The sequence below is a fragment of the Crinia signifera genome, chromosome 2, assembly GCF_055691185.1.
Source record: "Crinia signifera chromosome 2, ASM5569118v1, whole genome shotgun sequence".
In the NCBI taxonomy this organism is placed as follows: domain Eukaryota; kingdom Metazoa; phylum Chordata; class Amphibia; order Anura; family Myobatrachidae; genus Crinia; species Crinia signifera.
In genome coordinates, this window is record NC_139218.1 from 260,193,414 (window position 1) to 260,216,510 (window position 23,097).

The window sequence follows — 23,097 nt, forward strand, 5'->3', positions numbered from 1 at the left end:
GGACAGGATGTATACATTATCACTGGACTGGACTTATACAGCAGTATCATTGGACAGTACTTTTTCAGCACAATCACTGGACTTTAACGGCAATACCAATGGACTAGATTTATACAGCAGTATCATTGGACTGGACTTTAACGGCAGTAGCACTGCACGTTCACGGCAATACCAATGAACTGGAATTGTACAGCAGTATCACTGGACTGGACTTTAACAGCAGTACCAATGGACTGGATGTATGCAGTATCACTGGACTTATACAGCAGTATCTCTGGACTTTAATGGAAGTACCAATGGACTGGAATGATACAGCAGTATCACTGGACTGGACTTTAACAGCAATGCCAATATGCTAGACTTTAACAGCAGTATCACTGGACTTTAACGGAAGTACCAATGGCCTGGAATTATACAGCAGTTTTATTGGTCTTTACTTTAACGGCAGTACCACTGGACAGGATGTATACATTATCACTGGACTGGACTTATACAGCAGTATCATTGGACAGTACTTTTTCAGCACAATCACTGGACTTTAACGGCAATACCACTGGACTGGAATTACACAGCAGTATAACTGGATTGGACTTTAACGGCAGTACCAATGAACTTTAACGCATGTACCAATGGACTTTAATGGCAGTATCACTGGATGTGACTTTAAGTGTAGTATCACTGGACTTTAACAGCAGTACCAATGGACTGGACTTTTACAGCAGTATCACTGGACTTTAACGGCAGTACAACTGGTCTGAACTTATGCAGCAGTATCACTGGACTGGACTTTAATAGCTGTATCACTGGACTGGACTTTAACGGCAGTATCACTGGACTTTAATGGCAGTACCAATGGACTGGACTTATGTAGCAGTATCACTGGACTGGACTTTAACGGCAGTACCAATGGACTTTTTTCGGCAATACCTATGGACAGGAGTTATGCAGTATCTCTGGACTTATATAATTGGCTGGACTTATACAGCAGTATCACTTGACTTTAATGGCAGTACCAATGGACTGGAATGATACAGCAGTATCACTGGACTGGACTTATACAGCAGTACCACTGGACTTTGATGCCAGTACCAATGGACTTTAACGGCAGTACCACTGGACTGAACTTATGCAGCAGTATCACTGGCCTGGACTTTAACGTCAGTGTCACTGGACTTTCACGGTAGTACCAATGGACTGGATGTATGCAGTATCACAGACTGGTCTTTAACGGAGTGTTTTTGTGGCTGTGTGTGTTTTATAGTGTTTTTGTGTTAATAGATTTAGAATGTAAGCTCCTATGGGGCAGGGACTGATATGGATGACTTGTTTTGTCTGTACCGCACTGAGTTTTTGTGTGGTACATTAGCTGGAAACAGTAGTAATAAATATGCATGTATGTCATGAACATATTATCGCGCCTCTATCTTCTTTTTCCAGGTGGACCTTCTTCACGAACGAATGATGATTTCAACAGCCAAGCAAGCTACATCTCTTGGCTTCTTTGAGGTCATCTTCATTACATCATATATGGAAGGTAGCAAGACACGAGCAGCTGACCCACAACAGGTAATGAGGCGCGATAATATATTCCTGGCATACATGGATATTTATGAAATATTTATGTTTGCTATAGACTTACTTCCTTAACATATTTTTATAGATTAATGAATTTAGGCCATCATACTATTTAGTGTGGCAAGTCACCCAGATCAGTACTGAAATCTGAGCATTGCATTTCTATAGAATGACAATAATATGTAATTTCTACAAAAGTAGATGGAAATAATCGTTTTCACCTTATTTTGTTAAAATTAAGGGATAATACACAGGCCCCTTAGTGAGAAATCACCCTGCCAACAAGGACGGGTGCAATTAGAGAATTATGCAAAATGCATGTCTGTTTAGAAATGTACAGTAGTCTATAACCTTTACTGAGGGATGGACTACAATGACATTGGGCATCAGCTGTGGCAGATGATGTTGATGGTATTACATGTTTAATGTCACGACTAGTGGCAGCAGCTTCAGCACTAGGAGGAAGTGGTTCTTGTTCTTTCACTATCTTGTCCTTTAAATTTTGTTTCTTCAATATTTTTCTGGCGTATCACTGGAATGAACTTCAACAGCACTACCACTGGACTGGACTTATGCAACAGTATCACTGGACTTTATGGGCAGTACCACTGGACTTTAACGGCAGTACCAATGGACTAGATTTATACAGCAGTATCATTGGACTGGACTTTAACGGCAGTAGCACTGCACGTTCACGGCAATACCAATGAACTGGAATTGTACAGCAGTATCACTGGACTTATACAGCAGTATCTCTGGACTTAAATGGAAGTACCAATGGACTGGAATGATACAGCAGTATCACTGGACTGGACTTTAACAGCAATGCCAATATGTTAGACTTTAACAGCAGTATCACTGGACTTTAACGGAAGTACCAATGGCCTGGAATTATACAGCAGTTTTATTGGTCTTTACTTTAACGGCAGTACCACTGGACAGGATGTATACATTATCACTGGACTGGACTTATACAGCAGTATCATTGGACAGTACTTTTTCAGCACAATCACTGGACTTTAACGGCAATACCAATGGACTGGAATTACACAGCAGTATAACTGGATTGGACTTTAACGGCAGTACCAATGAACTTTAACGCATGTACCAATGGACTTTAATGGCAGTATCACTGGATGTGACTTTAAGTGTAGTATCACTGGACTTTAACAGCAGTACCAATGGACTGGACTTTTACAGCAGTATCACTGGACTTTAACGGCAGTACAACTGGACTGAACTTATGCAGCAGTATCACTGGACTGGACTTTAATAGCTGTATCACTGGACTGGACTTTAACGGCAGTATCACTGGACTTTAATGGCAGTACCAATGGACTGGACTTATGTAGCAGTATCACTGGACTGGACTTTAACGGCAGTACCAATGGACTTTATCGGCAATACCTATGGACAGGATTTATGCAGTATCTCTGGACTTATACAATTGGCTGGACTTATACAGCAGTATCACTGGACTTTAATGGCAGTACCAATGGACTGGAATGATACAGCAGTATCACTGGACTGGACTTATACAGCAGTACCACTGGACTTTGATGCCAGTACCAATGGACTTTAACGGCAGTACCACTGGACTGAACTTATGCAGCAGTATCACTGGCCTGGACTTTAACGTCAGTGTCACTGGACTTTCACGGTAGTACCAATGGACTGGATGTATGCAGTATCACAGACTGGTCTTTAACGGAGTGTTTTTGTGGCTGTGTGTGTTTTATAGTGTTTTTGTGTTAATAGATTTAGAATGTAAGCTCCTATGGGGCAGGGACTGATATGGATGACTTGTTTTGTCTGTACCGCACTGAGTTTTTGTGTGGTACATTAGCTGGAAACAGTAGTAATAAATATGCATGTATGTCATGAACATATTATCGCGCCTCTATCTTCTTTTTCCAGGTGGACCTTCTTCACGAACGAATGATGATTTCAACAGCCAAGCAAGCTACATCTCTTGGCTTCTTTGAGGTCATCTTCATTACATCATATATGGAAGGTAGCAAGACACGAGCAGCTGACCCACAACAGGTAATGAGGCGCGATAATATATTCCTGGCATACATGGATATTTATGAAATATTTATGTTTGCTATAGACTTACTTCCTTACCATATTTTTATAGATTAATGAATTTAGGCCCTCATACTATTTAGTGTGGCAAGTCACCCAGATCAGTACTGAAATCTGAGCATTGCATTTCTATAGAATGACAATAATATGTAATTTCTACAAAAGTAGATGGAAATAATCGTTTTCACCTTATTTTGTTAAAATTAAGGGATAATACACAGGCCCCTTAGTGAGAAATCACCCTGCCAACAAGGACGGGTGCAATTAGAGAATTATGCAAAATGCATGTCTGTTTAGAAATGTACAGTAGTCTATAACCTTTACTGAGGGATGGACTACAATGACATTGGGCATCAGCTGTGGCAGATGATGTTGATGGTATTACATGTTTAATGTCACGACTAGTGGCAGCAGCTTCAGCACTAGGAGGAAGTGGTTCTTGTTCTTTCACTATCTTGTCCTTTAAATTTTGTTTCTTCAATATTTTTCTGGCGTATCACTGGAATGAACTTCAACAGCACTACCACTGGACTGGACTTATGCAACAGTATCACTGGACTTTATGGGCAGTACCACTGGACTTTAACGGCAGTACCAATGGACTAGATTTATACAGCAGTATCATTGGACTGGACTTTAACGGCAGTAGCACTGCACGTTCACGGCAATACCAATGAACTGGAATTGTACAGCAGTATCACTGGACTGGACTTTAACAGCAGTACCAATGGACTGGATGTATGCAGTATCACTGGACTTATACAGCAGTATCTCTGGACTTTAATGGAAGTACCAATGGACTGGAATGATACAGCAGTATCACTGGACTGGACTTTAACAGCAATGCCAATATGTTAGACTTTAACAGCAGTATCACTGGACTTTAACGGAAGTACCAATGGCCTGGAATTATACAGCAGTTTTATTGGTCTTTACTTTAACGGCAGTACCACTGGACAGGATGTATACATTATCACTGGACTGGACTTATACAGCAGTATCATTGGACAGTACTTTTTCAGCACAATCACTGGACTTTAACGGCAATACCAATGGACTGGAATTACACAGCAGTATAACTGGATTGGACTTTAACGGCAGTACCAATGAACTTTAACGCATGTACCAATGGACTTTAATGGCAGTATCACTGGATGTGACTTTGTGTAGTATCACTGGACTTTAACAGCAGTACCAATGGACTGGACTTTTACAGCAGTATCACTGGACTTTAACGGCAGTACAACTGGACTGAACTTATGCAGCAGTATCACTGGACTGGACTTTAATAGCTGTATCACTGGACTGGACTTTAACGGCAGTATCACTGGACTTTAATGGCAGTACCAATGGACTGGACTTATGTAGCAGTATCACTGGACTGGACTTTAACGGCAGTACCAATGGACTTTATCGGCAATACCTATGGACAGGATTTATGCAGTATCTCTGGACTTATACAATTGGCTGGACTTATACAGCAGTATCACTGGACTTTAATGGCAGTACCAATGGACTGGAATGATACAGCAGTATCACTGGACTGGACTTATACAGCAGTACCACTGGACTTTGATGCCAGTACCAATGGACTTTAACGGCAGTACCACTGGACTGAACTTATGCAGCAGTATCACTGGCCTGGACTTTAACGTCAGTGTCACTGGACTTTCACGGTAGTACCAATGGACTGGATGTATGCAGTATCACAGACTGGTCTTTAACGGAGTGTTTTTGTGGCTGTGTGTGTTTTAGAGTGTTTCTCTGACATGCAGCAGGGACCACTGGAATCACATCGGGTATTAGAGCTGGGAATGCTGGGAGCTAGGCACTTCTTAATAATAATTAGGGGATACTGGCTCCTCCCCTCTAAGACCCACAATCCCCCAGTGAGAAAATTGTGCCAGGGAGTTAGGTCACAGTTTTTTCTGCTCCTGCACATTTTTCTAGTTTTTGCTATAAACATAGATTTTTACATCTTTCGCTTGATAGCAGTGTGAATCCCTTCCCCACTTATTGAAAGGTGTGGGTCCGGGCATTCAGCGCCCCTGGAGTTCCAGGTCGTCAGTCAGGACCTCGCTAAAGGTACCTGCCTGCACGGGTTCCGTGCTCCTGCCGCCCCTCCATCAAAGGGGACGCCAGTCACGAAGGAGAAGCCTCCGGTGGTGAGTAGGGCGCTGAGCGCACTTTCCACACGCCGTCCCCTGCTTCTCCGGCTGCCGCGCTGTACGCGGGTCTCTGCAGCGTTGTGAGGACGCCGCCATCTTGCAAACGGCGCGTACCTGTGTGCTAGTCCCACGCGGCAGAACTAAGTGCCGGAGGCATTACACGCAGTGAGCGCTAGCAAGCGGGTGGCTCTGGGCGCTGTCAGGACTGCACAGGCTGGCTAGGTAGGAGGGAGAGGGGACACGCTGTTACACGGAGGCGGGCATGGCGCGGCCATTACGCAGATACACAGTAAGGCTGACTCTTTCCTGTTCACAGGTGACTGCAGCTTAGAGGGCTCTGAAAAAAGTTTTATTACTGACACAGTGTTTTGCGCTGTATTGGTCTTGGTGTAACAGGGCTCATTCTCCTCCAGGTCTCACAGAACCCTGAGGTTTCTGGCTTGTGAGAGGTGTATCTGTACTCAGTGTGTGTGTGTGTGCAAGATCCTGTATCGCACGCTGTTGTTGGACCGGGCGAGCAGGGATCATGACGGGCAAGTCCAAGGCCTCTCAGAAGGTTTTCGCTTGTACTGTCTGTACAGCAAAGTTTTCTCAATACACAGCTGAGGGCAATGCCACTGTTTGTCAGTCATGTTCAGGTGCTGAATCTGCATCACTGGCGGGGTCTCAGGCGCCCCAGTGGGCCTCAACCTTAGTGGGTACTATGTCAAAACTCACTTCTGAATTGGCGCTGGCTCGCAGAGCAGAGCCATCTTGGGCTACAGCCCTAGCAAGGTCTGTGGAGGGGTTAGCTAACTCCATGAACAGACCAGAGAGGCCTTCTGCATCCAGCAATAAGCGTCCTTATCAGGCTATTATTGTGGAGGATGATTTAGAGGAGGAACAGGATCCATTTCACGAAATGGAAGATGGTGAATGGGAAGAGGTTCAGGATGTCATTCCTGAGGGAGAGCCTACACCTTTAGGGATAGAGGCTCTTATTATGGCGGTAAAGGAGGTTCTTCGTTTACCGGACGATCCCAGACCAGAGCCGCAGGAATTTGATCTGTTTGGTGGGGTTCAGAAAACATCAGTGGTCTTTCCCTGTCCAAATCAGGATCAGCTTGTGGCTGCATGAAAGAACCCGGACAAACGGTTTCAGATTCCCAAACGTTTTCCTTCTCTGTATCCCTTTGAGCCAACCGCCTTAAGCAGGTGGGAGACTCCACCTCCTGTGGACACCTCAGTTTCCCGTCTGTCCAAGAAGACAACTCTGCCAGTCCCGGGGGCTTCGGCCTTGAAAGATCCCTCAGATAGAAAGATGGAGGCTACTCTCAAGGCCATTTATGTAGTAGCAGGGACTCAACTCAGACCGGCTATAGTTTCGGCCTGGGTAAATAGGGCAAATGTAAAATGGGCGGAGCTAATCATTGAAGGATTGGAGACAGGTATGCCCATGGATGAGATTCGCTGCTTAGCTGAACACGTTAAGGAGTCTGCTATGTTCTTAGGAGAGGCGGCTAAGGATGTATCCTTGATCTCTTCTAGAATCTCAGCAAGCGCCATTTCTGCACGGAGAGCCCTCTGGCTTCGCTCTTGGCAGGCGGACGCGGAATCTAAGAGAGCTGTGGAGGGTCTTCCCTTTTCCGGGGACATCCTTTTCGGACCTGAATTAGATAAATGGATCTCACAGGCGACGGGAGGAAAGTCGGCATTTTTACCGTCGGCAGCTCCTCCTCCTCCTAGACGACAGTTCGCAGGTCCGTCTTTTCAGTCCTTTCGGACTCAGCGCCCCTTCCGGGGCAGAGGAAGAGGTTTCCAGTCGACCAGAGGTTCCAGAGCCAGAGCCCGACCTCAGGCTGCTCCAAGAGTCCAGGAACCTAAGCCCCAGCAGAAGCCGGTGGCATGACGGTTTACCAGCTTCCGTCAACAGTTTACCCGTAGGTGCCCGTCTGTTGGCCTTCGGAACCCAATGGTTCTCCCTTTCGGAGGATCCTTGGGTTCGCAGGGTGGTGTCAGAGGGGTACCGAATTCAGTTCGATTCCACTCCTCCGGTACGGTTCTTCACAACGGCTCTACCAACATCTCAGGAAAAGAGAACGAGCCTGTTAGAGGCCATTCGGATCTTGCTGGAGGCTCAGGTCATCATGCCGGTCCCAGCAGCTCAGAGGAACACAGGGTTCTACTCAACCCTCTTTGTAGTCCCCAAGCCGGATGGGTCAGTCAGGCCCATTCTCAACCTGAAGCCTTTGAATCTGTTAGTCTCGTATCAACCATTCAAGATGGAATCAATCCACTCAGTGATTGCTTCGTTGGAGCCAGGGGAGTACATGATATCATTGGATATCAAGGATGCTTACCTACACATCCCGATTTGGATCTCTCACCAGGCCTTTCTTCGTTTTGCCATCGGTCGGGATCATTTTCAGTTCAGGGCTCTGCCTTTCGGATTATCGTCAGCGCCCAGAGTATTCACCAAGACTCTATCAGTAGCCGTCGCATACCTCAGATGTCAGGGGGTGACAATAATCCCCTATCTGGACGATCTCCTAATCAAGGCTCCAACGAGGGAGTTACTGGAGAGTCAGGCGAGGTTAACTACTCAGACGCTCACCAGCCTGGGGTGGATAATGAATTTCAAGAAATCCTCTTTAGTTCCATCCAAGAGGATCTTGTTCCTAGGTCTTTGGCTAGACACGGAGTCTCTGAGGGTCTTCCTGCCAGAGGACAAGATCCAGGCTATCTTGCTCCTAGTTCAGAGGATCTTACTTCCACAGAGGATCAGCCTCCATTTGTGTACCCAGCTGCTAGGGAGGATGGTGGCAGCCTTCCCAGCTCTGACGTGGGGACGTTTCCACTCAAGACCGTTTCAGTGGGATCTTCTCAGAAAGGGTGCGGGCTCGCACCTGAATCTGCACAAAAGGATCCACTTGTCGGCCGAGGCAAGACATTCTCTTCTGTGGTGGCGACACAGAAGGAACTTAATAGAGGGTCGTCGGTTTGCAGTCCAGGACTGGATTGTGTTGACAACGGACGCAAGTCTCCGCGGCTGGGGGGCCGTAGTGCTTCATCTCTGCCTCCAGGGCAGGTGGGACCTGCAGGAGAGTCGCTTGTCCATCAATGTGTTGGAGATCAGAGCCATATACAATGCTCTGTTGGAGGCTCAGGAGTTCCTTCAGGGTCAACACATAAAGATAAGGTCGGACAATGCCACGGCAGTCGCCTACGTGAACAGGCAGGGCGGCACGAGGAGCAGCATGGCCATGAAGGAGGTAAAGAAGGTTCTTCAGTGGGCAGAACGGTCAGGAGCAATTCTGCTGGCAGTGTTCCTTCCAGGTCGGGAAAATCTAGAGGCCGATTTCCTCAGCAGGGAGGACCTTCACCCAGGCGAGTGGTCTCTCAACCCCGAGGTATTTCGGGAGCTCACCGACAGGTGGGGAGTTCCCGAAGTGGATCTGATGGCGTCTCAGAAGAATCACCAGCTACCAGCATACGTGGCACGTACAAGAGACCCTCAGGCCATAGCGGCGGACGCTCTGTCGACTCCGTGGGAGTTCAGTTTTGTCTACCTGTTCCCGCCACTTCCACTTCTGGGCCAGGTGCTCAAGAGGCTCAAGAGGGAATCAGTGCAAGCTATTCTGATAGCGCCCTGGTGGCCTCGCAGAACGTGGTTTTCAGACATCCAGAGGTTACTGGCAGACGAGCCAGTTCGGTTGCCCCTCAGACCGGAGCTTCTTCTGCAGGGACCCTTCTTCCATCAGAATCTGCCACAGCTACATTTGACGGCGTGGCTGTTGAGACCGAGGTCTTGCGGGAGAGGGGAATTCCAAGAGCTGTAATCCCTACGATGTTAAGAGCTCGAAAGCCCGCCTCAGCAGCGCATTATCACAGAATATGGCGCTCATATGCGGGTTGGTGCGAGTCTAAGGGCTGGCCATTCCGAGTATTCAAATTGTCCCGCCTTCTGTTGTTCTTACAGAAGGGGTTGGATGGGGGTCTGAGACTGGGTTCTCTTAAGGTCCAGGTTTCAGCCTTGTCTGTTCTCTTTCAGAGGAGATTGGCCCTCATTCCTGAGATACAGACATTTTTTCAAGGGGTGCTTCGAGTACAGCCTCCCTTTGTACCTCCCACAGCTCCTTGGGATCTGGACTTGGTACTAGCCTTCTTGAGGTCTGAGACCTTTGAGCCACTGAACAGGGTGGAACTGAAGTTCTTGTGCTGGAAGACAGTACTCTTGCTAGCCCTTGCCTCAGCTCGCCGGGTTTCGGAGCTGAGTGCTCTGTCCTGTAAGCCTCCATATTTAATTTTCCACGAGGACAGAGCAGAACTGCGTACCCAGGCCGGGTTCCTTCCGAAGGTGGTATCCTCATACCACATTAACCAGCCTATCGTGGTTCCGGCCTTCCAGGGAGATTCGCCAGAGCAATCCTCCTTGGACGTGGTCAGGGCGCTTCGGATTTACGTCAAGAGAACCAGGTCTATACGCAAATCGGATTCCTTATTTGTACTCTATGACGCCTTCCGCAGGGGGTGGCCTGCGTCAAAACAGACAATTGCACGATGGATCAAGTGGACGATCCGTAGTGCTTATCTTCATGCGGGACAGGTGCCTCCTGTTTCCTTAACGGCACACTCTACCAGATCGGTGAGTACGTCGTGGGCCGCTGATAGAGGGGCCTCTATCTCTCAGCTTTGCAGAGCGGCCACTTGGTCGTCTCAGAACACGTTTGTTAAGTTTTACCAGTTCGATACTTTTGCAGCTTCGGCTTCAACTTTTGGTCGTCTGGTTCTACAGAATCCCCAGCACTCTCCCTCCCGGGGCTTGGTCTTTGGAACCTCCCCGATGTGATTCCAGTGGTCCCTGCTGCATGTCAGAGAAAAGAGGATTTTGGTACTTACCGGTAAATCCATTTCTCTGAGATCAGCAGGGACCACTGGACACCCGCCCGGCTGTTGGATTCTGCCTGTTGTGGTTGCTGTTGCAGCCCGGTCCGATACCTGCGTGTTGTATGTATGGTTATGTTGTTTATGGTTTTTCTGTAACCCTTTCCTCTGGTGGGCCAATTTCCTCACTGGGGGATTGTGGGTCTTAGAGGGGAGGAGCCAGTATCCCCTAATTATTATTAAGAACTGCCTAGCTCCCAGCATTCCCAGCTCTAATACCCGATGTGATTCCAGTGGTCCCTGCTGATCTCAGAGAAATGGATTTACCGGTAAGTACCAAAATCCTCTTTTTTGTGTTAATAGATTTAGAATGTAAGCTCCTATGGGGCAGGGACTGATATGGATGACTTGTGTTGTCTGTACCGCACTGAGTTTTTGTGTGGTACATTAGCTGGAAACAGTAATAATAAATATGCATGTATGTCATGAACATATTATCGCGCCTCTATCTTCTTTTTCCAGGTGGACCTTCTTCACGAACGAATGATGATTTCAGCAGCCAAGCAAGCTACATCTCTTGGCTTCTTTGAGGTCATCTTCATTACATCATATATGGAAGGTAGCAAGACACGAGCAGCTGACCCACAACAGGTAATGAGGCGCGATAATATATTCCTGGCATACATGGATATTTATGAAATATTTATGTTTGCTATAGACTTACTTCCTTACCATATTTTTATAGATTAATGAATTTAGGCCCTCATACTATTTAGTGTGGCAAGTCACCCAGATCAGGACTGAAATCTGAGCATTGCATTTCTATAGAATGACAATAATATGTAATTTCTACAAAAGTAGATGGAAATAATCGTTTTCACCTTATTTTGTTAAAATTAAGGGATAATACACAGGCCCCTTAGTGAGAAATCACCCTGCCAACAAGGACGGGTGCAATTAGAGAATTATGCAAAATGCATGTCTGTTTAGAAATGTACAGTAGTCTATAACCTTTACTGAGGGATGGACTACAATGACATTGGGCATCAGCCGTGGCAGATGATGTTGATGGTATTACATGTTTAATGTCACGACTAGTGGCAGCAGCTTCAGCACTAGGAGGAAGTGGTTCTTGTTCTTTCACTATCTTGTCCTTTAAATTTTGTTTCTTCAATATTTTTCTGGCGTATCACTGGAATGAACTTCAACAGCACTACCACTGGACTGGACTTATGCAACAGTATCACTGGACTTTATGGGCAGTACCACTGGACTTTAACGGCAGTACCAATGGACTGGATGTATGCAGTATCACTGGACTTATACAGCAGTATCTCTGGACTTTAATGGAAGTACCAATGGACTGGAATGATACAGCAGTATCACTGGACTGGACTTTAACAGCAATGCCTATATGCTAGACTTTAACAGCAGTATCACTGGACTTTAACGGAAGTACCAATGGCCTGGAATTATACAGCAGTTTTATTGGTCTTTACTTTAACGGCAGTACCACTGGACAGGATGTATACATTATTACTGGACTGGACTTATACAGCAGTATCATTGGACAGTACTTTTTCAGCACAATCACTGGACTTTAACGGCAATACCAATGGACTGGAATTACACAGCAGTATAACTGGATTGGACTTTAACGGCAGTACCAATGAACTTTAACGCATGTACCAATGGACTTTAATGGCAGTATCACTGGATGTGACTTTAAGAGTAGTATCACTGGACTTTAACAGCAGTACCAATGGACTGGACTTTTACAGCAGTATCACTGGACTTTAACGGCATAACAACTGGACTGAACTTATGCAGCAGTATCACTGGACTGGACTTTAATAGCTGTATCACTGGACTGGACTTTAACGGCAGTATCACTGGACTTTAATGGCAGTACCAATGGACTGGACTTATGTAGCAGTATCACTGGACTGGACTTTAACGGCAGTACCAATGGACTTTATCGGCAATACCTATGGACAGGATTTATGCAGTATCTCTGGACTTATACAATTGGCTGGACTTATACAGCAGTATCACTGGACTTTAATGGCAGTACCAATGGACTGGAATGATACAGCAGTATCACTGGACTTTGATGCCAGTACCAATGGACTTTAATGGCAGTACCCCTGGACTGAACTTATGCAGCAGTATCACTGGCCTGGACTTTAACGTCAGTGTCACTGGACTTTCACGGTAGTACCAATGGACTGGATGTATGCAGTATCACAGACTGGTCTTTAACGGAGTGTTTTTGTGGCTGTGTGTGTTTTATAGTGTTTTTGTGTTAATAGATTTAGAATGTAAGCTCCTATGGATGACTTGTTTTGTCTGTACCGCACTGAGTTTTTGTGTGGTACATTAGCTGGAAACAGTAATAATAAATATGCATGTATGTCATGAACATATTATCGCGCCTCTATCTTCTTTTTCCAGGTGGACCTTCTTCACGAACGAATGATGATTTCAACAGCCGAGCAAGCTACATCTCTTGGCTTCTTTGAGGTCATCTTTATTACATCATATATGGAAGGTAGCAAGACACGAGCAGCTGACCCACAACAGGTAATGAGGCGCGATAATATATTCCTGGCATACATGGATATTTATGAAATATTTATGTTTGCTATAGACTTACTTCCTTACCATATTTTTATAGATTAATGAATTTAGGCCCTCATACTATTTAGTGTGGCAAGTCACCCAGATCAGGACTGAAATCTGAGCATTGCATTTCTATAGAATGACAATAATATGTAATTTCTACAAAAGTAGATGGAAATAATCGTTTTCACCTTATTTTGTTAAAATTAAGGGATAATGCACAGGCCCCTTAGTGGGAAATCACCCTGCCAACAAGGACGGGTGCAATTAGAGAATTATGCAAAATGCATGTCTGTTTAGAAATGTACAGTAGTCTATAACCTTTACTGAGGGATGGACTACAATGACATTGGGCATCAGCCGTGGCAGATGATGTTGATGGTATTACATGTTTAATGTCACGACTAGTGGCAGCAGCTTCAGCACTAGGAGGAAGTGGTTCTTGTTCTTTCACTATCTTGTCCTTTAAATTTTGTTTCTTCAATATTTTTCTGGCGTATCACTGGAATGAACTTCAACAGCACTACCACTGGACTGGACTTATGCAACAGTATCACTGGACTTTATGGGCAGTACCACTGGACTTTAACGGCAGTACCAATGGACTAGATTTATACAGCAGTATCATTGGACTGGACTTTAACGGCAGTAGCACTGCACGTTCACGGCAATACCAATGAACTGGAATTGTACAGCAGTATCACTGGACTGGACTTTAACAGCAGTACCAATGGACTGGATGTATGCAGTATCACTGGACTTATACAGCAGTATCTCTGGACTTTAATGGAAGTACCAATGGACTGGAATGATACAGCAGTATCACTGGACTGGACTTTAACAGCAATGCCAATATGTTAGACTTTAACAGCAGTATCACTGGACTTTAACGGAAGTACCAATGGCCTGGAATTATACAGCAGTTTTATTGGTCTTTACTTTAACGGCAGTACCACTGGACAGGATGTATACATTATCACTGGACTGGACTTATACAGCAGTATCATTGGACAGTACTTTTTCAGCACAATCACTGGACTTTAACGGCAATACCAATGGACTGGAATTACACAGCAGTATAACTGGATTGGACTTTAACGGCAGTACCGATGAACTTTAACGCATGTACCAATGGACTTTAATGGCAGTATCACTGGATGTGACTTTAAGTGTAGTATCACTGGACTTTAACAGCAGTACCAATGGACTGGACTTTTACAGCAGTATCACTGGACTTTAACGGCAGTACAACTGGACTGAACTTATGCAGCAGTATCACTGGACTGGACTTTAATAGCTGTATCACTGGACTGGACTTTAACGGCAGTATCACTGGACTTTAATGGCAGTACCAATGGACTGGACTTATGTAGCAGTATCACTGGACTGGACTTTAACGGCAGTACCAATGGACTTTATCGGCAATACCTATGGACAGGATTTATGCAGTATCTCTGGACTTATACAATTGGCTGGACTTATACAGCAGTATCACTGGACTTTAATGGCAGTACCAATGGACTGGAATGATACAGCAGTATCACTGGACTGGACTTATACAGCAGTACCACTGGACTTTGATGCCAGTACCAATGGACTTTAACGGCAGTACCACTGGACTGAACTTATGCAGCAGTATCACTGGCCTGGACTTTAACGTCAGTGTCACTGGACTTTCACGGTAGTACCAATGGACTGGATGTATGCAGTATCACAGACTGGTCTTTAACGGAGTGTTTTTGTGGCTGTGTGTGTTTTAGAGTGTTTTTGTGTTAATAGATTTAGAATGTAAGCTCCTATGGGGCAGGGACTGATATGGATGACTTGTGTTGTCTGTACCGCACTGAGTTTTTGTGTGGTACATTAGCTGGAAACAGTAATAATAAATATGCATGTATGTCATGAACATATTATCGCGCCTCTATCTTCTTTTTCCAGGTGGACCTTCTTCACGAACGAATGATGATTTCAACAGCCAAGCAAGCTACATCTCTTGGCTTCTTTGAGGTCATCTTCATTACATCATATATGGAAGGTAGCAAGACACGAGCAGCTGACCCACAACAGGTAATGAGGCGCGATAATACAGTAGGAGCAAGTTTCATCTTTGCTCCTTTGGCCATGGCTAGACATGGCTATTCTATTGTTCTCAGCTGCAATACGTATTGTATTGCAGCTGAGAACAATAGAATAGCCATGGCTAGCCATGGCTAGACATGACCAAAGGAGCAAAGATGAAACTTGCTCCTACTGTATATTCCTGGCATACATGGATATTTATGAAATATTTCTGTTTGCTATAGACTTACTTCCTTACCATATTTTTATAGATTAATGAATTTAGGCCCTCATACTATTTAGTGTGGCAAGTCACCCAGATCAGGACTGAAATCTGAGCATTGCATTTCTATAGAATGACAATAATATGTAATTTCTACAAAAGTAGATGGAAATAATCGTTTTCACCTTATTTTGTTAAAATTAAGTGATAATACACAGGCCCCTTAGTGAGAAATCACCCTGCCAACAAGGACGGGTGCAATTAGAGAATTATGCAAAATGCATGTCTGTTTAGAAATGTACAGTAGTCTATAACCTTTACTGAGGGATGGACTACAATGACATTGGGCATCAGCCGTGGCAGATGATGTTGATGGTATTACATGTTTAATGTCACGACTAGTGGCAGCAGCTTCAGCACTAGGAGGAAGTGGTTCTTGTTCTTTCACTATCTTGTCCTTTAAATTTTGTTTCTTCAATATTTTTCTGGCGTATCACTGGAATGAACTTCAACAGCACTACCACTGGACTGGACTTATGCAACAGTATCACTGGACTTTATGGGCAGTACCACTGGACTTTAACGGCAGTACCAATGGACTAGATTTATACAGCTGTATCATTGGACTGGACTTTAACGGCAGTAGCACTGCACGTTCACGGCAATACCAATGAACTGGAATTGTACAGCAGTGTCACTGGACTGGACTTTAACAGCAGTACCAATGGACTGGATGTATGCAGTATCACTGGACTTATACAGCAGTATCTCTGGACTTTAATGGAAGTACCAATGGACTGGAATGATACAGCAGTATCACTGGACTGGACTTTAACAGCAATGCCTATATGCTAGACTTTAACAGCAGTATCACTGGACTTTAACGGAAGTACCAATGGCCTGGAATTATACAGCAGTTTTATTGGTCTTTACTTTAACGGCAGTACCACTGGACAGGATGTATACATTATTACTGGACTGGACTTATACAGCAGTATCATTGGACAGTACTTTTTCAGCACAATCACTGGACTTTAACGGCAATACCAATGGACTGGAATTACACAGCAGTATAACTGGATTGGACTTTAACGGCAGTACCAATGAACTTTAACGCATGTACCAATGGACTTTAATGGCAGTATCACTGGATGTGACTTTAAGAGTAGTATCACTGGACTTTAACAGCAGTACCAATGGACTGGACTTTTACAGCAGTATCACTGGACTTTAACGGCAGTACAACTGGACTGAACTTATGCAGCAGTATCACTGGACTGGACTTTAATAGCTGTATCACTGGACTGGACTTTAACGGCAGTATCACTGGACTTTAATGGCAGTACCAATGGACTGGACTTATGTAGCAGTATCACTGGACTGGACTTTAACGGCAGTACCAATGGACTTTATCGGCAATACCTATGGACAGGATTTATGCAGTATCTCTGGACTTATACAATTGGCTGGACTTATACAGCAGTATCACTGGACTTTAATGGCAGTACCAATGGACTGGAATGATACAGCAGTATCACTGGACTTTGATGCCAGTACCAATGGACTTTAATGGCAGTACCACTGGACTGAACTTATGCAGCAGTATCACTGGCCTGGACTTTAACGTCAGTGTCACTGGACTTTCACGGTAGTACCAATGGACTGGATGTATGCAGTATCACAGACTGGTCTTTAACGGAGTGTTTTTGTGGCTGTGTGTGTTTTATAGTGTTTTTGTGTTAATAGATTTAGAATGTAAGCTCCTATGGATGACTTGTTTTGTCTGTACCGCACTGAGTTTTTGTGTGGTACATTAGCTGGAAACAGTAATAATAAATATGCATGTATGTCATGAACATATTATCGCGCCTCTATCTTCTTTTTCCAGGTGGACCTTCTTCACGAACGAATGATGATTTCAACAGCCGAGCAAGCTACATCTCTTGGCTTCTTTGAGGTCATCTTTATTACATCATATATGGAAGGTAGCAAGACACGAGCAGCTGACCCACAACAGGTAATGAGGCGCGATAATATATTCCTGGCATACATGGATATTTATGAAATATTTATGTTTGCTATAGACTTACTTCCTTACCATATTTTTATAGATTAATGAATTTAGGCCCTCATACTATTTAGTGTGGCAAGTCACCCAGATCAGGACTGAAATCTGAGCATTGCATTTCTATAGAATGACAATAATATGTAATTTCTACAAAAGTAGATGGAAATAATCGTTTTCACCTTATTTTGTTAAAATTAAGGGATAATGCACAGGTCCCTTAGTGGGAAATCACCCTGCCAACAAGGACGGGTGCAATTAGAGAATTATGCAAAATGCATGTCTGTTTAGAAATGTACAGTAGTCTATAACCTTTACTGAGGGATGGACTACAATGACATTGGGCATCAGCCGTGGCAGATGATGTTGATGGTATTACATGTTTAATGTCACGACTAGTGGCAGCAGCTTCAGCACTAGGAGGAAGTGGTTCTTGTTCTTTCACTATCTTGTCCTTTAAATTTTGTTTCTTCAATATTTTTCTGGCGTATCACTGGAATGAACTTCAACAGCACTACTACTGGACTGGACTTATGCAACAGTATCACTGGACTTTATGGGCAGTACCACTGGACTTTAACGGCAGTACCAATGGACTAGATTTATACAGCAGTATCATTGGACTGGACTTTAACGGCAGTAGCACTGCACGTTCATGGCAATACCAATGAACTGGAATTGTACAGCAGTATCACTGGACTGGACTTTAACAGCAGTACCAATGGACTGGATGTATGCAGTATCACTGGACTTATACAGCAGTATCTCTGGACTTTAATGGAAGTACCAATGGACTGGAATGATACAGCAGTATCACTGGACTGGACTTTAACAGCAATGCCAATATGCTAGACGTTAACAGCAGTATCACTGGACTTTAACGGAAGTACCAATGGCCTGGAATTATACAGCAATTTTTTTGGTCTTTACTTTAACGGCAGTACCACTGGACAGGATGTATACATTATCACTGGACTGGACTTATACAGCAGTATCATTGGACAGTACTTTTTCAGCACAATCACTGGACTTTAACGGCAATACCAATGGACTGGAATTACACAGCAGTATAACTGGATTGGACTTTAACGGCAGTACCAATGAACTTTAACGCATGTACCAATGGACTTTAATGGCAGTATCACTGGATGTGACTTTAAGTGTAGTATCACTGGACTTTAACAGCAGTACCAATGGACTGGACTTTTACAGCAGTATCACTGGACTTTAACGGCAGTACAACTGGACTGAACTTATGCAGCAGTATCACTGGACTGGACTTTAATAGCTGTATCACTGGACTGGACTTTAACGGCAGTATCACTGGACTTTAATGGCAGTACCAATGGACTGGACTTATGTAGCAGTATCACTGGACTGGACTTTAACGGCAGTACCAATGGACTTTTTTCGGCAATACCTATGGACAGGATTTATGCAGTATCTCTGGACTTATACAATTGGCTGGACTTATACAGCAGTATCACTGGACTTTAATGGCAGTACCAATGGACTGGAATGATACAGCAGTATCACTGGACTGGACTTATACAGCAGTACCACTGGACTTTGATGCCAGTACCAATGGACTTTAACGGCAGTACCACTGGACTGAACTTATGCAGCAGTATCACTGGCCTGGACTTTAACGTCAGTGTCACTGGACTTTCACGGTAGTACCAATGGACTGGATGTATGCAGTATCACAGACTGGTCTTTAACGGAGTGTTTTTGTGGCTGTGTGTGTTTTATAGTGTTTTTGTGTTAATAGATTTAGAATGTAAGCTCCTATGGGGCAGGGACTGATATGGATGACTTGTTTTGTCTGTACCGCACTGAGTTTTTGTGTGGTACATTAGCTAGAAACAGTAGTAATAAATATGCATGTATGTCATGAACATATTATCGCGCCTCTATCTTCTTTTTCCAGGTGGACCTTCTTCACGAACGAATGATGATTTAAACAGCCAAGCAAGCTACATCTCTTGGCTTCTTTGAGGTCATCTTCATTACATCATATATGGAAGGTAGCAAGACACGAGCAGCTGACCCACAACAGGTAATGAGTCGCGATAATATATTCCTGGCATACATGGATATTTATGAAATATTTATGTTTGCTATAGACTTACTTCCTTAACATATTTTTATAGATTAATGAATTTAGGCCATCATACTATTTAGTGTGGCAAGTCACCCAGATCAGTACTGAAATCTGAGCATTGCATTTCTATAGAATGACAATAATATGTAATTTCTACAAAAGTAGATGGAAATAATCGTTTTCACCTTATTTTGTTAAAATTAAGGGATAATACACAGGCCCCTTAGTGAGAAATCACCCTGCCAACAAGGACGGGTGCAATTAGAGAATTATGCAAAATGCATGTCTGTTTAGAAATGTACAGTAGTCTATAACCTTTACTGAGGGATGGACTACAATGACATTGGGCATCAGCTGTGGCAGATGATGTTGATGGTATTACATGTTTAATGTCACGACTAGTGGCAGCAGCTTCAGCACTAGGAGGAAGTGGTTCTTGTTCTTTCACTATCTTGTCCTTTAAATTTTGTTTCTTCAATATTTTTCTGGCGTATCACTGGAATGAACTTCAACAGCACTACCACTGGACTGGACTTATGCAACAGTATCACTGGACTTTATGGGCAGTACCAATGGACTAGATTTATACAGCAGTATCATTGGACTGGACTTTAACGGCAGTAGCACTGCACGTTCACGGCAATACCAATGAACTGGAATTGTACAGCAGTGTCACTGGACTGGACTTTAACAGCAGTACCAATGGACTGGATGTATGCAGTATTACTGGACTTATACAGCAGTATCTCTGGACTTTAATGGAAGTACCAATGGACTGGAATGATACAGCAGTATCACTGGACTGGACTTTAACAGCAATGCCTATATGCTAGACTTTAACAGCAGTATAACTGGACTTTAACGGAAGTACCAATGGCCTGGAATTATACAGCAGTTTTATTGGTCTTTACTTTAACGGCAGTACCACTGGACAGGATGTATACATTATCACTGGACTGGACTTATACAGCAGTATCATTGGACAGTACTTTTTCAGCACAATCACTGGACTTTAACGGCAATACCAATGGACTGGAATTACACAGCAGTATAACTGGATTGGACTTTAACGGCAGTACCAATGAACTTTAACGCATGTACCAATGGACTTTAATGGCAGTATCACTGGATGTGACTTTAAGTGTAGTATCACTGGACTTTAACAGCAGTACCAATGGACTGGACTTTTACAGCAGTATCACTGGACTTTAACGGCAGTACAACTGGACTGAACTTATGCAGCAGTATCACTGGACTGGACTTTAATAGCTGTATCACTGGACTGGACTTTAACGGCAGTATCACTGGACTTTAATGGCAGTACCAATGGACTGGACTTATGTAGCAGTATCACTGGACTGGACTTTAACGGCAGTACCAATGGACTTTTTTCGGCAATACCTATGGACAGGATTTATGCAGTATCTCTGGACTTATATAATTGGCTGGACTTATACAGCAGTATCACTGGACTTTAATGGCAGTACCAATGGACTGGAATGATACAGCAGTATCACTGGACTGGACTTATACAGCAGTACCACTGGACTTTGATGCCAGTACCAATGGACTTTAACGGCAGTACCACTGAACTGAACTTATGCAGCAGTATCACTGGCCTGGACTTTAACGTCAGTGTCACTGGACTTTCACGGTAGTACCAATGGACTGGATGTATGCAGTATCACAGACTGGTCTTTAACGGAGTGTTTTTGTGGCTGTGTGTGTTTTATAGTGTTTTTGTGTTAATAGATTTAGAATGTAAGCTCCTATGGGGCAGGGACTGATATGGATGACTTGTTTTGTCTGTACCGCACTGAGTTTTTGTGTGGTACATTAGCTGGAAACAGTAGTAATAAATATGCATGTATGTCATGAACATATTATCGCGCCTCTATCTTCTTTTTCCAGGTGGACCTTCTTCACGAACGAATGATGATTTCAACAGCCAAGCAAGCTACATCTCTTGGCTTCTTTGAGGTCATCTTCATTACATCATATATGGAAGGTAGCAAGACACGAGCAGCTGACCCACAACAGGTAATGAGGCGCGATAATATATTCTTGGCATACATGGATATTTATGAAATATTTATGTTTGCTATAGACTTACTTCCTTAACATATTTTTATAGATTAATGAATTTAGGCCATCATACTATTTAGTGTGGCAAGTCACCCAGATCAGTACTGAAATCTGAGCATTGCATTTCTATAGAATGACAATAATATGTAATTTCTACAAAAGTAGATGGAAATAATCGTTTTCACCTTATTTTGTTAAAATTAAGGGATAATACACAGGCCCCTTAGTGAGAAATCACCCTGCCAACAAGGACGGGTGCAATTAGAGAATTATGCAAAATGCATGTCTGTTTAGAAATGTACAGTAGTCTATAACCTTTACTGAGGGATGGACTACAATGACATTGGGCATCAGCCGTGGCAGATGATGTTGATGGTATTACATGTTTAATGTCACGACTAGTGGCAGCAGCTTCAGCACTAGGAGGAAGTGGTTCTTGTTCTTTCACTATCTTGTCCTTTAAATTTTGTTTCTTCAATATTTTTCTGGCGTATCACTGGAATGAACTTCAACAGCACTACTACTGGACTGGACTTATGCAACAGTATCACTGGACTTTATGGGCAGTACCACTGGACTTTAACGGCAGTACCAATGGACTAGATTTATACAGCAGTATCATTGGACTGGACTTTAACGGCAGTAGCACTGCACGTTCATGGCAATACCAATGAACTGGAATTGTACAGCAGTATCACTGGACTGGACTTTAACAGCAGTACCAATGGACTGGATGTATACAGTATCACTGGACTTATACAGCAGTATCTCTGGACTTTAATGGAAGTACCAATGGACTGGAATGATACAGCAGTATCACTGGACTGGACTTTAACAGCAATGCCAATATGCTAGACTTTAACAGCAGTATCACTGGACTTTAACGGAAGTACCAATGGCCTGGAATTATACAGCATTCTTTTTGGTCTTTACTTTAACGGCAGTACCACTGGACAGGATGTATACATTATCACTGGACTGGACTTATACAGCAGTATCATTTGACAGTACTTTTTCAGCACAATCACTGGACTTTAACGGCAATACCAATGGACTGGAATTACACAGCAGTATAACTGGATTGGACTTTAACGGCAGTACCAATGAACTTTAACGCATGTACCAATGGACTTTAATGGCAGTATCACTGGATGTGACTTTAAGTGTAGTATCACTGGACTTTAACAGCAGTACCAATGGACTGGACTTTTACAGCAGTATCACTGGACTTTAACGGCAGTACAAC